Source organism: Marmota flaviventris, chromosome 1 (genome assembly GCF_047511675.1).
Source record: "Marmota flaviventris isolate mMarFla1 chromosome 1, mMarFla1.hap1, whole genome shotgun sequence".
NCBI classification, from domain to species: domain Eukaryota; kingdom Metazoa; phylum Chordata; class Mammalia; order Rodentia; family Sciuridae; genus Marmota; species Marmota flaviventris.
In genome coordinates this window covers 74,730,039-74,748,927 of record NC_092498.1, presented here as the reverse complement: position 1 = coordinate 74,748,927, position 18,889 = coordinate 74,730,039, and the positions used below count along the sequence as shown (strand labels likewise).

At 32.9% G+C, this 18,889-nt stretch overlaps 1 protein-coding gene and 1 pseudogene across 6 annotated transcripts in view; both read left to right on the top strand.

Moving 5' to 3' along the window:
* Nucleotides 1–18,889, top strand: part of Dgkb (diacylglycerol kinase beta) — a 618,799-nt gene that overhangs the window by 534,448 nt on the left and 65,462 nt on the right. The gene's annotated exons all lie outside the window — the stretch shown is intronic.
* Nucleotides 9,469–10,273, top strand: LOC114090483 (exosome complex component RRP43 pseudogene; annotated as a pseudogene).

Below are 18,889 nucleotides of genomic sequence, written 5' to 3'. Positions count from 1 at the left end.
TTAGGAACATTTGCATATTTAATTATAAAGTACTAGTATTTGTGTAGAATAATTATTTACAAGGTCTTCACATGGATAGCTAAGGTTAACAGTCTTATATAGGAGAAATTATGTTTTCACTACTAAATGAAGATTGGATTGCTAGTTATTTTTATATCATGAACTTTTGTTTTATATATAGTGTATGTATAATTTAATATTATCATTTATAACAATGATGATAATGAATACTTACTTTTATTACATGACTGTGGGGATGGGTTAGAAGAAAGCTCCATATATTTAATTAGTGCTCTGAAAGGGTCAGTCTAGGTTAGAACACAAATTAAGTCACATATAAGCCATTCTTGGTTTTTAAGCACTAGTAAGCATTTATGAGTGAAAGTCAAACATGAGGACAGAGCTGAATGGGCAGTAGGCCATGTCAATGACCACAGCTACTTGAAAAAGACAGAGGGACCTCTCTCATAGGTTTGTGAAGTGATTAACTCCCAGGTTCTACAAATTCACTAAGAGGCACATTTAAAATTTTTCACAGACCTTGAAGGCTTATTATTTTAAGCCATAAGCAGTTTCTATTAATGTTTCCAACCATTCACTGTCACTTATCTTATTAAGAGATAATTACTTGGTGACTGAAAGATAACAATAAAGAGCAAGATGTCAGAGCAGAAAAGTACATGTTCTAGCAACTTGCTTTTTCTCTCTTTATTTCTGTAAGTAAATAAGAGTCCCAAATGGCAGAAGTTAAGCCTTTTCACTGAATGGTTTTCTTTCCAGGAGGGAATAGAAGTAAGGGGGCACTTTCTGACATTTTTTATTTAAGAGCTTAAAAGAGGGGGGTAGTTTATTTTTTCATGGTAGTTAGCAACAATGACAGCTCTGATAATGATTAAAAAAAAGTATGCACTGAGGCTTCTCAGGAGAATCCTGAAACACATAGGCTAAAATAAAGACATGTTGTTATTTATCACTTAATGACAGTATATGCACTCAAAAGATAACTTTAAAAATAATTGTGGTTGTGTTTAAAAATTGACACTTCTTGGTTGTTTGGGGGTAGAAATCAAATGAATTTTTAAAACTCTATGATTTTTCACAAGCATGACATAGTTCTCATTGAAAATTTATTTTATATGGAACCTAGGCATTAAGAGGTTAGTAAATTGTTGCTTTTTGTTTGTTTGGTTTGTTGGTTGGGTTTGTTTTTTGTTTTGTTTTGTTTTTGATGGAAGGGGACCTAGTGTTTGGAGAGAAAATAATGAAAATTATTGGGCAGTAATTTGTGCTTAATAGGAACATACTGTAATATATAATTGGTAAGGGAAAATATAGAACTATGTATACCTCAACTGTTTTATTACACAGTCCCTCCCCTTTTTCTTTCCCATTGATGTTTAACAAAAATTATATATATATAGTGACCATTAAGGTAACAGTATCAAATTATTTTCCAATTATATCTCATGTCAACAGTAACACCTAAAATCTTTCTCAGTTAGGTTATAAAATCAGGAATATGGTAAGACAGATAAATCTCTGTAGAATTATCATTTCATCTTTACACTCCAATCTCTCATCTCCATCCCCTTTAATTATTGGGTTTCAATCCCATAATAGTCGGGCTAGCTGAGGGTTAGTTTTGTCCCCAATGAACCTGCTCAGCACTATTTAGAAAATCACCTATGGTTCCCTGGAGTTATTTGGCATTTAATGAAAGAACTAGTGATGTCTAAATATGAGACATCCTTTAGATTTCCCAAAACAAGAATTTTGTATCATTTGGATAGAAATCCATGCCCTAGTAAGAACCAATTCTGAGTGATATTTTCAACATTTTAAACTCAACCAAGTCTAAACAGTAAATAAGGACTTTATTATACTTTTCTTTCTTTTATTATGCCTGTCAATTTTTAAGGAGTTTCATAGTTTTTGATTAGTGGACCTTGCATTTGAAGGAAGAGCATAGTAACTGCCTTTGAATAATTCTGTACATTTTTCACAGCTACAAAAGCTTAATGAACAAATTAAAAAGGTCTGAAAAAGAAAAATTATTCTTGATACCCTATAAATAATCTTATGTAAATATATGAAAGCTTCACAAACACATAGCATAGTCAGAATGCAAGAGCTTGTACTGATGTCTTGGTTTTGATTCTTCAAACTTGATTTTTTTGTATCTTCAACTTACCTGTTGAAAATAAATTAATATACCTTGGGCCCACCCTAGCATGAATCAGGTACTTAATAAATAAGAAAATGTACCTGTGTATAATGGCCCATGCCTGTAATCCCAGCAGTTCTGGAAGCTAAGACAGGAGAATTCCAAGTTCAAGGCCAGCCTCTACTGCAACTTATGAGACCCTAAACAACTTAAGGAGAATCTCTCAAAACAAACAAATAAACAAACTAAAAAGGGCTGAGGATGTGGCTCAGTGTTAGAGCACCTCTGGGTTATTCAATCCTTAAGTATCCCCCCAACCAAAAGAGAAATAATTTAGACAATCTGTAGTATATGGGAAGACCTCATCGAATCCAAGGGTCCCTTGGCATAGAAAGTAAAGTTTTTGTGTCCTGAGTTAATGAAATTTAATTATCAGTAGATTTTTATTGGGTAAGAGGACATTATAATGATTTAGAATCACTCATAAAGCCATTCTTACATTATCTATGACTCCCCCCCCCCCCGCCAAAAAAAAATCATATTTCATCCCTTGACCTTCAGGAAGCCTGGCACAACTTTATATTGTGAGGCTTTTTCTGGCCCATACCAGGATTAAGCAAATGTAGATTCTAGTCTAGGCTGGGAGATTCATTGACCTTTTGACCTCTGCATATCATTTAACATAGATACTCTTTCTCTTTTTTTGTCCTTAAAATGAAGATGCTAATTATCTATCTAGAAAGATTAGGGGGCATAATGAATGAGTAAACACATAATAAAATTATGAAGTGCTATATAAATGTAAGAAATTACTATGACTGCATTGCTTGAGATTTTGATATTAAAATGTACAGTAAACAGAAAATTGCACAAGGCAGGCTGCCATCTAAAGATCAAACAGTAGTGAGCCATTCCAGAAAACACTTTTTAAATTCCATTCACTCAAATTTTCAAATCTATCATACCTATGAGCTTTAAACTTTGCTGAATACATTTTAACATTTTTTAAAACTTTTTGAAATAAGCAATAATGATCTTAGAGCTGTAAAAACATGATGTTCCAACTGCACTTTTTTATAAGCTTTGTACCCGTTTCTTGGTTTTATTGCCAAAACAACCCATGGAAACAAAAGATGCAGAAAAGATATGAAAGGAAGTAATGACTGCTGAGCAGTTATCTTGTAGATGAATAATAGACAAGTACATAAACAGATGCAAGCCTAACACGGATGCAAAATGAATGAGAGGAAACAAATAGCAAAAGCAGTTACAAAGTTAGGCATTGGGAGTGGGCATTCATCTATCTCCCTTGGAAAAACATGCTATTGCTGACAAAACAAAATCCTTCTTCACTGTAATATAATCTTTGCTGTAGACGTCTGTATCTCTTTTTCATAAGTAAAAACCTTTTTTTTTAACTTTAAACTTAAATTTGAGACAAGCCTGATAATTTTCTTAGGTTACATTTCTATGATATTTCAACAAGCATCTAAAAATTAACTGAACTTTTAAATTAGTTACCAAAACTAAGTATCAAGTACACTCAGATGTAATATGTAGCATGTCAACTAATGCCTTTCAGTAGTACCCAACTGCTGCCTTAATATTTGTTCCTACTAAACTTACCTGTGTTTATTGAGTTCATTTTATTTTTTCATAAATGTACATAATTCTGACTTAGAATAATAATAGCTATAATTTACTGAGTACTTACTCTGTACACTCTACATGGATTTTCTCCTTTTCATGTCTTACAAGATTTTTTATTTTTATTTTTTAGTTATTGATGTACCTTTATTTATTTATTTATTTATTTTTATATATTCATTTGAATGCAGTGCTGAGAATCGAACCCGGTGCCTCACTTGTGCCAGGCAGTCACTGTGTCACTGAGCTATAACCCAGGCCCTACAAAATCTTTGATTAGTATAATTGTTCCAGAACTGTTAAACTTATTCCTGAATTTAGGCTATTCTAATTTCCATAAGATTTTTAAGCTTAGTAACAGAAGATATAGATGTGATAACTGAAAATCTTTAGGATAAAATAAAAAGTTATAATGGAAAAGAATTGAGAAGGGGAAAATTCTTTAAATTCCACCATCATGTGATGAATCCAACTTCATAAAGTGCAAGACTGCATCAATACAAAGTTAATAAAGGGATTTGGATGCTCCTGTACCCATCTGTGAGTTCTACAAGTGGGAGTATAACATCAATGGTGTTTATTCCAATAAAGGACTCAGTTTCATTTTATGGAAATATAAAAATAATATGTATATAAATACTTCTCTATATGTTTTTTCAACAGAATAAAAAACATCATGAATTATTTTTGTAGAAATGTGTTAGGCAAGTATCATGTTGGATTGTGGGATTTTACCTGTGGCATCAAAAATGAATCTTATTCATGAGAAGGGATTGAATGTGAGCAATCTCAGAAAAAGGTTTCTCTATACTCCAAACTGATTACTAGGATGAGTATGCCAGGTTCATTTATTGGTCTACCACTTTGCCAAGAAACTAAGAAAATAAAAGATAAATATCGCTTAGGAAAAGAAAACTGAGAAAAAATTAAAAACACCTTATTTTGAATTCCGAAGATGTCTAGGAATGTACTTATTTATGTAGTTATTTTCCTTTTATATTTTTTCCATTTTATTTCAAAAGTTTGAGGGTTTTTTTTGATTGTTTGTTTGTTTGTTTGTTTACCAGGAGATAAGGATTGAGTTGGCTTACACATGTAAAATTGTTGATTTAAAAGTTTTTTGATAACTGTCCCATGAAAGAGAAATTTGTAATTTGTAATGTATCTTTTTTCCTGGTATATAATTCACAATGTAGAAAGTTATATTTGCTTAAATTTTAGAAAATATAAATTCTATTTTATTTTTCAATGAAGATTACCCACCATTTCTAAAATCATTTGAATATAATTACAGATAGGACATGTCATTTCTATCTCCAGTATAAATTGATTTTTCAATTTGTTTCTCATTGAATACACAAAACTATCTTTTTAAAAAATATATGTTGTTTAATTTATTTTCTTTTGTTCTTCTTGAGTGTTAGTATGATCGGAAAATGTTCATGATTGGAAGATGTTCATATTAAAAGAATCTCTGATTTCTCTTAACTTTGCTACTGTTTTCCAAATTTTGGAAAAAAATAATAAATAATAATCATTTTATTCTTCCTGAATTAATTTCAATATTCTTTTCATTTTCCTTAGAAAATTATTCTGCCTACCCTCCTTATTTTTGAAGTGATAATCTGCCTTTTCTCTTACTAATTACCTGTTATGATGTTTGGTTAAATTGTAACAATTATAATTAATTTATTTAATGATTTTGAAGTATAATTGGCACCTTTGCATAATATTTATAATTTAAAAAGCCTATAACTGATTGATAGGTATATCAGCCTTTAAATTTTATTTAAAATAATAACTAACATGCATATTTTACACTAATATTTGACAAAAAGATTTAAGAAGTGAATTGGTTCATTTTTTATTCATTTCAAATTCTGAATTATTAGTAACATAAATTGTATGTGTGTATGTGTATGTGCTGTGTGCAGTGTGTATGTGTCCATGCATGTTTATACACACAAAGGTAAGTATTCTGGAAATGTGGCTTGCTATTTATGTATATGTCTTATGTTGCCACAAAATTTTATAGTGTCACATAACAGCCAAACTAACTTCAGGAAGCTCAACATTAATACACTGTCTTTTAAGTATGCAAGGATAGATTAATTTTTTACAGAAGTTAAAGCAGAATTAAAGAAAATTAGTTGCCATTTTCAAATACCCTGACCTGTTTAGTGGGGTTTTAGCTCACATTTCCTGATTATAGCTTTAGAAAATACCATATACAATCTGCTGCAATGACTTTTAGTTATAAAATTTTATTTATAAAATTACATAAGCCACTGATTTTCAAAGCAATAATAATCAAATATTGGCTTTCTTCTTAACTGATGAACCCTCTGATCAAATTGATATTCACTCATGTATCCTGAAATAAGGTCCAATTTCCAAAGCCCTTCTCTGTTGTACAGAATGACAGTTTAGTTTCTTAATATCAAATTCTTTTGCCTGTTCCAAGCAAAACAGATGGTTAAGATAATTATAATGGAAATGGCATGCTGAGAAAACTGTTGAGAGACCATTCATTCTTGGATTTTTCCTTTTTCCTCTTTCTAAATGCAGTAGGTAAGAGTATGAGAGAATGAACAAACCATGCAAGTTAAAAAAAAAAAATTGCAGAGATGACCTGTGGCATGCAAATCCAGTCAGTTAACTTCTCTGTTCTATTTTCTTTTGGGTAAATTAAGAGCAGGTCCTTGTGCCCTCTCTTTTTTTTCCTCTGGTAGAATACCTGGGAAAGGCTTCTGGAATAAAAGGAGAAATCAGCCTAAGAAGAAACAAAAAGGGCTCCTGCAAAATCAAACCCAACTTACTTTTTTGTTGACCAAAAGAATTTTTATGCAAAAGGCATTTCAAATGAGTTTAAAACAGAGAGCAGAAATGAATCTGAAATGCCTACCGTATGCTTTTTCAGCACTTTCTAGCAATTATGACAATTTAGGTGGTTATGTAAATTACACAATTCTTGTAAAATGATATAATTATGAAATGTTGGGGCAGAAACAGAAAAGGAAAGTGAATACTGCAAGATATAAGATTGGGAATACACCCCCTCTGTCACCTTTTAAAAATCCCTTGAGATTTTACTGTTTTCAATAGAAAGGCATCAATATAAAATTGCTTTCTGTGGGCATAGGTGTTAGTAAAAACCAGATAGGGTGGTAAAATAAAATGAGAATATGTTGAACTGTTTTTTTTTATTATTTGTATTCAGATTATAAAATCATGTTTGCAAAAATAATCCATTCACATAAGTTAATTTTTTAAGATATTATTTTTACTTTTAATAAATTATTTGGAATTTGGAGTATTTAACCCACTGGAAATATGTGTTTATAACAAATATTTCACTTAGCATTTTGTTGTCCATGTTTTCAGAAAGGACAGGAATATGTTATTACTAAGATAGGTTCAGTTTAAGAACTATAAATATCTACCTACATTTTTCAGAAATCCCATAAGTACTTCTGGAGAATAGTATTTGTATTTTACTTTGAAATCTTTTTATTTTATAACTATTTTGTAAAAATAGAGTTGTATTAAATGTCAATATCCATCAAAAGTTCCCTTGCTTTTTCTCCCAATGAACAATTTCATCCCAAGAAGAGCACATAACCAGAGGTTTTTAGCTCTCACAGGGCTGTTACTCACCAAGAAGATAAAGATGGCTTCCAGGCATTTTAGGGTTCTTTCACATAACCCAAAATAGGAGCCTTTATACCCTGAGGTTCAGAGTTTACTCTAGCCAAGTGTTTTTTGATGGGGTGGGGGATGGACAGTGCTTTATTTTCCAGTTTTTTTTTCCCCTCCCTGGGATACAACTGTGAGGTGGGGAGGGCAGAGAGCTGTGAGCAGATGTTCTCCCCATCAGCTTTCCCAGTTCTCCAGTTCCTTTGTCTCCATAGTTGGTTCTTCTTGATAGAGATAGTTTTCCTCTGGTACTACCATTACCCCCCTACCCATACACACACAGCTTATGCTTAATATTCTTAGTTGATTGATCATCATATTTAGGCAATTTCTTGAGGTACACAGAATATTCACTTCAGTGAATACAGATGCATTCCTGCTTTACAGACCATCCTAAGGATTCAGTCCCAAGATCTATAAGAAAAAAGTTATCTCTCTTTTATGCAGATCTCTGAAGGGGGAAGATATTCTGCAATCTCACCCTCTCAGACTTGTTGATATCAAAAAGAAAATTCTGGACTCAACTTCAGAGCAAGAACAAAGGGCGTCGGCATGAAATCTTGCTTTACAAAATAGCAAATATGAACATCCTCCCTTGGCTAATGTATAAAGTACAGAGAAAACTTTCACAATGCTCTTCACTCAAAGTTGCTTCATATAGCCCTACTTGTCATGGGTGACCAGACTAGGGTGGGGAATTGTCTGAAAAGTCATTTCCCTGCCACTTTTTTTCTGTGTCCCTTTTCTTCTTTATTTGCCTGAACATAGCTTAAGGCAAGCCCTTTTTTTATACATAAGATTGAATTTTCTTGAGGGCTCTTCATGTGTTTCCCTCTCTTTTTCCAGTTCTAGTCAAGACACCTAGAGAAATGATTCTTCCTTTTTGTAACCATTAAGGCTAAATAACAAGCATGGATAATAAGCTTGAATATTTTTTTGTCTAGCAAAGACAAAATGGTATTTTAAAGTGATGATCACATTCTTCCTGTTACTCTGGATGTTGTCTAGATCTTATAATATTTGGAGCTTGGATACTGACATATTAGGGCTTGTAAAGAATTCTTACTCATAGGGTGGAACCTGGAATTTGTCCTTATAACAGGCATACCAGTTATTCTGGGGAAAGCTGCCATTTCAGTGAACACTTTTTTGTCTTACAAATACCTGTTCATTGCTTCAAGGCCAATCAAGCACTAAGCTAGTAAAATAACCAAACAATTTTCACTAAATATTAACTTTTTAAACTAATTGGATATTCTAGCAGGACTGAGCATTTTAAATCATTGGTTCTTTGCCTTCCAAATTAGGAATTTGAATTGGGCCTATCTTAATTCATACCCCATACTGGGTGAGTTAAGATGGAATAATAAAATCCGGGGGAAGCATTTGGTCTAATCTAATGATTCCCTTGTTTTTGTCTCCAGGATCTAGATCCCTCTATATGGCGGGATGGGATATTTTCCTGAAGCAAATGCATGATCTCACTGCCAATCATTCTGAATTCACAAAAAAAATAAGAAGCCACATCTGGCCTTCTGAAAGGATTAACACCCCCTCCCCCCTTGAACTTGCCTTACACTTTAAGAGGAAGAAATTTTAAGTGCTCATTTTCCTATAAAGGACACAGTTTCTTGACAATCAAAGCATTGAAGGGGAAGGGTTGCATATAAAGTGCACTGGTAGGTGGAGTCCCTGCGAAGGCCAGACTGATGTATTCTAGGGAAGGGAATATCTAATACTGCCATTAGCATTTTGCCCTTTATATATTTTATTTAGAGACAGGGTCCCACTAAGTTGCTTAGGGCCTAGCTAAGTTGCTGATACTGCCATTTACTGGTGACAAGTCCTGCTTCCTCACATGTTGAAGTACAACATTAGAGAAGCACTCTGAAGCAAGCATATGAAGCTGGGTTTATTTAAAAAGGGGTAACATAGGCTGGTATGGGCACACGTGTGGGAAGATGGCGGCCAGGTTCAAAACTGTAGAACCTATGGAGTATTACAGGAGATTTCTGAAAGAAAACTGTCATATTGATGGAAGAGAATTTGGCAAATTCAGAACCACAACTGTCAACATAGTTCCAATTAGTACCACAGATGGTTCTGCTTTAGTGAAGCTAGGAAATACTACAGTAGTTTATGGAGTTAAAGCAGAATTTGCGGAACCATCAACAGATGCCCCTAATAAAGGATATGTTGTTTCTAATGTGGATCTACCAACCCTGTGTTCATCAAGATTTTAGTCTTGACCTCCGGGAGAAGAGACCCAAGTAGCTAGCCAGTTCATTGCAGATGTCACTGAAAATTCACAGATAATTCAGAAAGAGGACTTTTGCATTTCTTCAGGAAAGCTTCCTTGGTTTCTATACTGTGATCTCATTTGCCTTGATTACGATGGAAACATTTTGGATGCCTGCACATTTGCTTTGTCAGTGGCTTTAAATATGTTGCTAAGGTTACTATAAATGAAGAAAACTGCTTTAGCAGAAGTTAATTTAAAGAAGAAAAGTTATTTGAATATTAGAACTCACCCTGTGGTAACTTTCATTGCTTTGGCACTTTGATGGCACTTTGCTGATAGTTGACTGTACTGGAGAGGAGGAGCATCTGGCAATAGGAAACTTGACAATAATAATGGATGAAGAAGGCAAACTCTGTTGTCTTCATAAAACAGGTGGAAGTGGACTCACTGGAGCTAAATTTCAGGACTCTATGAACCATGCAGTTACAAGACATAAAGAAGTAAAACAAATCATGGAAGAATAATTAATAGTATAAAACCCAAAAAGAAAGTCACATTTTCCAAACAGATTTAAATATGTACTTGTTTGGGCTGGGGATGTGGCTCAAGCAGTAACGCACTTGCCTGGCATGCACGGGGTGCTGGATTCGATCCTCAGCACCACATAAAATAAAAATAAAGATGTTGTGTCTACCAAAAACTGAAAAATAAATATTAAAAAATTCTCTCTCTCTCTTCTCTCTCTTAAAAAAAAAAAACTGTACTTGTTGCACTGTGCACAAACATTTTATCTAAAAAAAAATACCAAACTACATTCTCTGTAAAGAAAAAAAATAAATAGGGGTAACATAGACTTCTCCTGGGAGGGAGAAGGGGACTACAGCTGGTATCCTGATATCCCAAGAAGTGAGGGTATTCTACTTTCTTTATATGTCCTAGGCTTTATTTGTTCTCCTGCTCTCTTCCCTTTTATCTTTCTCCTTCCTGCATACTGAACTAGGCCCAGGAGATGCTCGGTAGGATGGTCAAAAGGTGAGAAGCAGATGGGCTGGAGGGGCCAAGGTGGAGTGATCTGGGCAAGAAGGAGACATGATTCACAATTCCCTGTAGGGAGTGACAATCCCTGGGACAGGTTACCTTAGCAACAGGTTGAAGCAGGGGCAGGTTATCATAATAAGGGTGGAGAAAGGTCCCTGAATGTATTTCAGTCCCTCAGGGCGCAGTATCCAACTTCCCAGATTCACTCCAAGTGCCCTCCTTGACCCAGCCTGACTCAATTCACCTGTCTATATTGACTGTCTGTCTAATTCTGGCTTCATTGTTTAGGTCCTTGCTAAGTTGCTAAAGCTGGCTTTGAACTTGAGATCCTCTTGCCTCAGCCTCCCTAGCAGCTGGGAATATAGGCATGCACCACTGCACCCAGCTCTACTGATAGATCTTGATTGTATAAAATACAGGAAGGGAATTTTTTAAGAGGCAAAATAATGCAGGAGGAACCCAGCATTTTAGAGAAGGATCCTGAGCAAACTGAGGTGAGCCAGCAGAAAAATATATGCGTTGTTCAGGATGCAACCACTCAGGAGATTTGAGTGGTATGAAAGTCTTCCTAATAATTCTCATAAGGACTAACAGGATAACTCAACATAACATATCAACTTTTCCAAACCCACAGGATGGGGCTTAGGTGGTGTTAAACATTATAAAGAACACTTAATGACTGATATAATTGAATAATGTTACTGATATACCCCAAACACAATGTTCTCTTTTCTTTGTAAATGTCAAAACTGCACATCAACTAGACTTGGTTCTTCCTTCTCTTTTTAAAAACCAGTTAATGGGATCATCTCTAATCAAAATCACATTACAGTGAATCTTAAGGGATAATCAGAAAATAGAACATAATAATTTGTTTTATGTAATTATTTTATGGATAGCAGAAAATTATCATCTATTCCAAACAGAAAAACTATATACACATCCCCACAAATACATGTATATGGGTAATCATATGCATATATTATGTACAACACCACAAGTATTTTTAACAAAATTTACTTAATTTGGAACAAAATATATTTTCACAAAATATTTAACACACTTTACTTAATTTTCTGAGATGGCAATTAGCCTCCTGCATAACTCTTTGATGATTTTCTTATAATATCTGTTTTCAAAATGCTAACAAGTTATTATCTATCAAATACTTTCTCTTATAAAATGCTGTTAAATACTATACCATCCTCTGGAAAGTTTTAAAATGTGTATTCTAACCTTACTTAATCTAATCTGTCAATCAGCATTGAATAACAAAGATTTAGCCCTTGTCCTTCTGGAGGTTTTAGCATAATTGTCAATAGACAAAAAATAACAGTAATTATTTAATTACCCTGAAAGTATTTGTGTTAGGCTTAGATGTTGGGAACACATATCATCTCACAGGAAAGGATGTTTGGGCTTAGTAAGAACAATGGGGGTTGGAGGCGGGATCCAGACAGAAGCAATACAGGATATGGAGGTGGCTCCGGAATAGAAAAGGATGGTTCTTTATGGGAACTGAAATGAGGAAAGTAAACATCAAAGAGTAGAAGATGTAAAACCAGCAAGGATGACCTATTGGCCTTGAAAATTTTTTCTAAACTTTTTGCTAACATTTCTGAATATGAATCTGTAGAGCTATAATAAAATGTCGCAGTGTTATCCATGTTGCAGTATTTCTCTGGTCATACTGGCTTTACACTTTAAACAGTTTAGCTATTGGTCTTTCTTATGTTGATGTCATTAATCTCCACTCCTTTTTCTTAATTTGTGGAGAATTTCTGAGTTTAAAAGTTAACACACATAGTATCTCTTCAAATAATGGCATTTCACCATAGGTGTTTTTGAAAATAAATGCCTTTTTTTTTTTCAGGCAAAACTTCTTCTACTCCCATTGAAATGACTTTCCCCCCAAAAAACACACAAAGTGACTAGGCCATAATAAATATTATTTTGACATTATAGTTTTAGGCAAAATGCCTTCATCAATTTGTGTGAAGTCATGTTTTCTAACAACAAGTCATATGGAATAAATTAGAATTGTATGTATTCAAAAATGTGAGAATGAAGATAAGGCATCTTGTACAACTCAGCAGTCTATTGAATATGAAGTCTGTTTGTCCTGTTTTGAAGCACTTTGTGTTAAAAGTTCATTTTCATTTCAGATTTAGTACAGGTTAAGTATGAGTTCAAAGGAAGTAAAGACACTGAAAAAGAGGTTGCAACAAGAATGAACTTTCCAAAGACCAACTGTTTTTCACACCTCCTTCACCAGCCATCTCTCACTATGAAATAGCTTCATCTTTTGGCAAAGAAAATAAAATTCCCTTGCATTTCACTTATGTGCAAACCACATTTACTTACTTTTGAATCAATGTTTATTATATATTTTTTCTAGCATTCAATTAATACATTTTTCTATCAGTGAAAATTGACTAGCTTTGCATGAGACAGAACACATCATAATTTATCCTACTATAATTAATTAAAATTTTTTTCACAGCTTTTCACTTAGAAATAGGTTTTTCAAGAATAAATGACAGGACTGGGTGTGGGGTACATATCTGTAATCCCCATGGCTAGGGAGGCTGAGGCAGGAGGATCAAGAGTTCAAAGCCAGCTTCAACAAGTTAGTGAAGCCTAAATAACTCAGTGAGACCTTGTCTCTAAATAATACAAAAAAAGGGGGGCTGGGGATGTGGTTCAGGGGTTAAGTGTACCAGTACCCGGTACCCTCTCCCTAAAAAAATGACATTCATTGAATAAAAGATAGATCTATTTTGTAATTATTGAAAAAGCTATATCCTTAACCCCAAGAATTTTTCCATTGAATGACTTAATTTTTTAAAATTTCTATTGTGACATAAATTTTGTAGGAAAACAAGGTAAATGTGTATGCAAAACACACCACAAACACATACATATATGGGTAATAATAAGTAAGATAATGAATGATGTTTAAAATTGGAAACTATCTCTAATAAAGAAATAAATCTGCTGATTTTATAAATATAACATAATTTAATGTTTTTGGTGTAATATATATTCTCCCATTGTTTGTACAATATACTTTGGCACATATATTTTGATTTTCTCCTTTATGAAATGTAGGGATCAGACTATATGATAATTTTCATTTATATCTTAATTACTATGCATGTGTGTATGTATGGTATGTATGTGTGTATATATATACATTATACAAGTAATATATATATATATATATATATATATATATATATATATATATATTTGTGTATGTGTGTGTTTGTGTGTGTATGATTTCAGTACAAATTATTCACTTCCTTAATGAAATTTGTATGTTCAAATTTACTATGAATAATCCTAAATGCTATTCCTCTTAATTCATTGAATTGTCATGATTTATAGGAAAATATTTTTAAATGAATATACTCATATACTTAAAAGAGAAAAACAAATGAGCTAGGTAGTTAAAGTTTTAGTCCTCTGTAGTGATGATAGAAGAAATGAGCTTTAAGACAGGCAGGAATAAATTTTTAAAACTTGTTTAGTATGTTTAGACCAATGGCAAGGATTGAGTGTTCGGTTGACCTTGAAAACTTTATAGTTCATCTTTTTTTATGGTTTCTCTGATTGTCATCAAGTGCAAAATCATTTGCCAGTTTCACATTTGCTCATAGTTCCCTGTGCTTGGCAAGTCACTTGGCTCTGTGCATAATGCTGAGTGGCTACCATAAAGACGCACCCATACAGTATTGTACACTGTGTGTTCAAGTACGCCCATGTTGCACTTGCAAGTTATGTACACTAAATTTAGTTTCTTTTCAAACTTTAGTTTTAGCTTTACAACAATGAGATGAACCTTCTGATTATAATGGGCAACTTAAGACAGTGACATCACTAAAATAGCAATGAGTATGTTTTCTGTATTAATTTAAAGGTTTTGTAATGGGAAGTGGCCTGGGTGCCAGAGCATGTCTAGCAAAACTTGGTCTTCGTCCCTTAGTTTTGTCAGCCTCATTATTTGCTTTAAAGTGATGAAATAATAACAAAAACTGAAGCTGTTTCTAGCCTGTAGTCTATATGCCTAACAGACATCAGTTGTAAAAATAAAACAAAATTAAATTACAAATAACCTCATTGTCACTGTAATTAGTGAGCCACAGAAGTCGATGATTTAATAGCCCTTGCTTGAAAAGACAGAGATTCTCTATGATTCTGAAATCCTGAGCTTATAGGATGAGGTTAGTTAAACTACTATGTAGAGTAGCTAGTTCAACATGGACAATAACTTAGCAAATACTGGCTTAATAGATTGCATTCTTGTCAGACACAACCTAATAACAACAGTAAAAAATTGCTATTTTAACTTCATATCTTATAGTGGCACACATGATCATCCAGAATTTTGAAATACAATGATCTTATATACAAAAGATGAAAGAGAGTAAATAAAATATTAATAGAACTTCAAAATTTAAATGCCCCTTTTTATTTCCTGCTGTTCTTTTATTTTAAATAAATGAGAGATAAATATTGTATTACATAAGTGTGTGTGAAACATATGAACAATTGTAACTTGTTCCATGCTTTTAGTATCTGCTTATTTTTCTTTTTCCTGTGGACCAACATAAAGGAATAGATGGATAAATAAGATTGTTGCCTTTCTTTCTCCTCAGACTACCTCCTTCTTTCTTTTTCTTCCTGTGTAATTTTGACAAGACAGAACCAAATGAACCTCATTTGATCATTCCATATTTGAAACAAAAAATATTATTGACTTATATTTCTAGTGAATTGATCTTAGCAAATCCTTTTTGGTTAATTTTATGATAGTCTATTCTTTTATTTGTATTGGTTAGTCGTGTTTAGCTTATAGACTTCTGTAGAAGTTTGCATAATTTGACCATATTTTGAAGCCTGTACACTGACACTGTGATTGTTTGAGGTAAATTTTAGGAAAAGAGAACTGTTCAGAACTTGGATCTAGATATTTCTAGCGTGGAGTGCATGTGGATGGAGCAACTGTTATATTCACAAGCCCTCCAAAGTGAAATTTTCCAGACAGAAGTTCATCATGGTTATGAAAAAGCACAATAACTAGGTCCAGAATAGAATGGACCAAGTTAGAAAATCTGTGGTATGACCCTGGGCTTCTTACCAAATAGCTATGGATTCTTAGAGAAGTTTCAACTTTCTTATTTTTAAATCTGCTACAAGCTTTAAAAGTTTATTATTCTAAGTAAATTTTTTTAAAAAAAGAACATTTACTTACATAAAAAACATTGGCAGGATTCTTTCCCTTTAAAAGTAATCACAGCTGTGGATTCCAATGCCACATTATATTTTAATTGATTTATTTCACATACTATAAGTACAATGGAACTGGATATTGGTAAAACATTTGATAATTATCTGGAAAATTTAGTCAATATAAATTTAGTAAGATCTAAGTTTTAATTTAGCATATGTATGTATCATAATTATAAAATCTTTAACTTATCATTTCCTCTATAACATCTCAACTTATAATCTTTCTTCAAGGAAAATGGTCATGTGGCTAAAATTTAAAAGAGAAGTTACAGAATTCCAATTAAAAGAGTTAATTGGTAAAGCAATGTAAAATTGCTTTAGTTTTATAAAAGAGGTATTAAACAACATTTTTTTCCCTCTTTACCAGTGTGGTTTTCATATTTCAAACTTAAATAATGTACATGACTTGAAAAAGTCTTAGGAAAGAGAAAATATCTATTTTGCTTACATATAATCCTCTTAACATGCACATGCCAGATGGTGTTTCATATTGGGTCAGAAATAATGAAGGAATCCGGCTTTAAATCGAAGAATCATGGGAAAAGTGAGTAACTAGAGATTATTTATTTTATGATTGAACATATTTTAATCCTTGTATTTCTATAACTAAGTAAAAATTTAAAAATAAACAAATTATGTAAATTATAGAAAAGAATAGTATTTCCCTAATTCATTTGAGAAAAAAAATTATAAGATTGGTCTGAATTCTTTTACTAAAAAATAAACAAATTTCCTCTTCATAACAATAGCACATTTCACCATCATAAACCTGACAGAAGAATAAATTCAATTCTTTGTGTGATAGAGAAAGCAGAACATTATACTCATGATTAATTCACTATTTTTTCTTATTTTTCATTTCTAGCTATTGCTTCTTAATAGCCCAATTAGTCATCTACATCATTAATTAACCTGATCAAAACCAATCAATGCCTTGACTACTGCATCCAAGCTATACAAAAGACAACTTTCTAAGTTGAAACTTTTCTAAGAATCCATAGCTATTTGATAAGAAGCCCAGGGTCATACCACAGATTTTCTAACTTGGTCCATTCTATTCTGGACCTAGTTATTGTGCTTCTTTCATAACCATGATGAACTTCTATCTGGAAAATTTCACTTTGGAGGACTTGTAAATATAACAATTGCTCCATCCACATGCACCCACCACTAGAAGTACCTAGATCCACATTCTTAACAGTTCTCTTTTCCTAAAATTTACCTCAAATTATAATATATAAAGCTGGATCTTGTAAATATATAAAGCTGGATCTTGTAAATCCAGTCCCTGCCAACCCCTAGGCAACAGCTATATATATAAAATAAAAATTTCTGGTACAACATGCCAGCCCAATGAACTCAGTGGACTTACTCCCTACTAAAACTTATAAAACTTGTTTTTAAAAATGTTGAAGTCTCTGGAAATTTATAATTCTTAGAGACATCAAAATCTCCAGAAATTGTCTTTAGAATGGCATGTGTGGGTCATATAATGCCTAGATAAAGATATATTTATTTTCATAGAAGAAAATCTATGAAAAATACTGTGTCCCTTCATCCACAGAGCACTCAGCACCTAAAATTGGGGTGTCATTCAGAGAGAAATGTGCTATTGTCCCATCCCTGCTCTGAAGCTATAATTCAGATATTTTTGCAGTGGGATGATTGAAGCTATAAAATAAAAAGTTCCGTATCTCTTTCCACAATCACTGATTTCATTTGTAAGAAAGTATTGAGAAGTTCAAACCTAAGGGATCTCTCAAAAACAATGAAGGTTATGGTAAATAGCAAATTGAAAGAGATTGGTGGATTTGGTTTAAATAGATGTTAAACTGTATGCTGGCTATTTTGCTAAAGGGAAAGAAATGGCTAGGAATTGCCCTCCTGGACTCAAAGAAAATCTCAACCTCCAATCTTGTAAACTATCTCTTCAAATGATCTTGGATTTGCTTAGATCTGTTGGTCAAGCAATTAGTGTACTATGGTACTGTTAAAACAAAAGCACTACAAACTGGCAAGTTATGGGGCTGCCATATTATGGAAAGAGATACTCAAAAAGATACTCATGTCAAATATCTCTATCAGTGCAGTGTGACTAGAGGCATTTCCAAGGCTGCATTCCCTGAGGAGCAATGTCAGAGGCTTCAACTGACAGCAGAGAAGGGTGGGTTTTGGGTGGTGGTGGTAGTGGAACAGACACTGAGTTAATCCAACAAGTTACTAAACAAATAAGTAAAAAAATGACAACGTGCTGGGGAATGGGAGAAAGTATTCACAAAAACTAAAATATATTTTCTACAGTGTCAAGTTTCCACTAAAAGAGTATAAGACTGGAAAAGAAGCAGGAGATTATAATTCGTATATGGAGGATGGGGGAGAAACTATGTGTGATTGCACTTAAATGTTGGATTCAACAAAGTTCTCAAAGTAGCCATTATCAATATGTTCAAATAAGTAAATAAAAGTATATAACAATGACACATCAAATAAGCAATATTATCACCATATCAATGAAGAGAAATTATTCTAAAAAGAACCATTTTTAAATCCAGGGGTTGAAAACTATAATGACTAAAATGAAAACTTCACTAACTTTTAACTGGCAAAAGAAAGAACTAGTTATTTCAAAATATATCAATAAAAATTATGTAATCCAAATAATAAAGAGGAAAAGAAATGAAGAAAAATGTAATTCAAAGAAATATCAGAACATCAAGTATGCAAACATATGTGTAATGGAATATTAGAAGAAAAGGAGAGAGAAAAAGGAGCAGAAGTAAAAACAAATAATGACTGAACTCCCAACC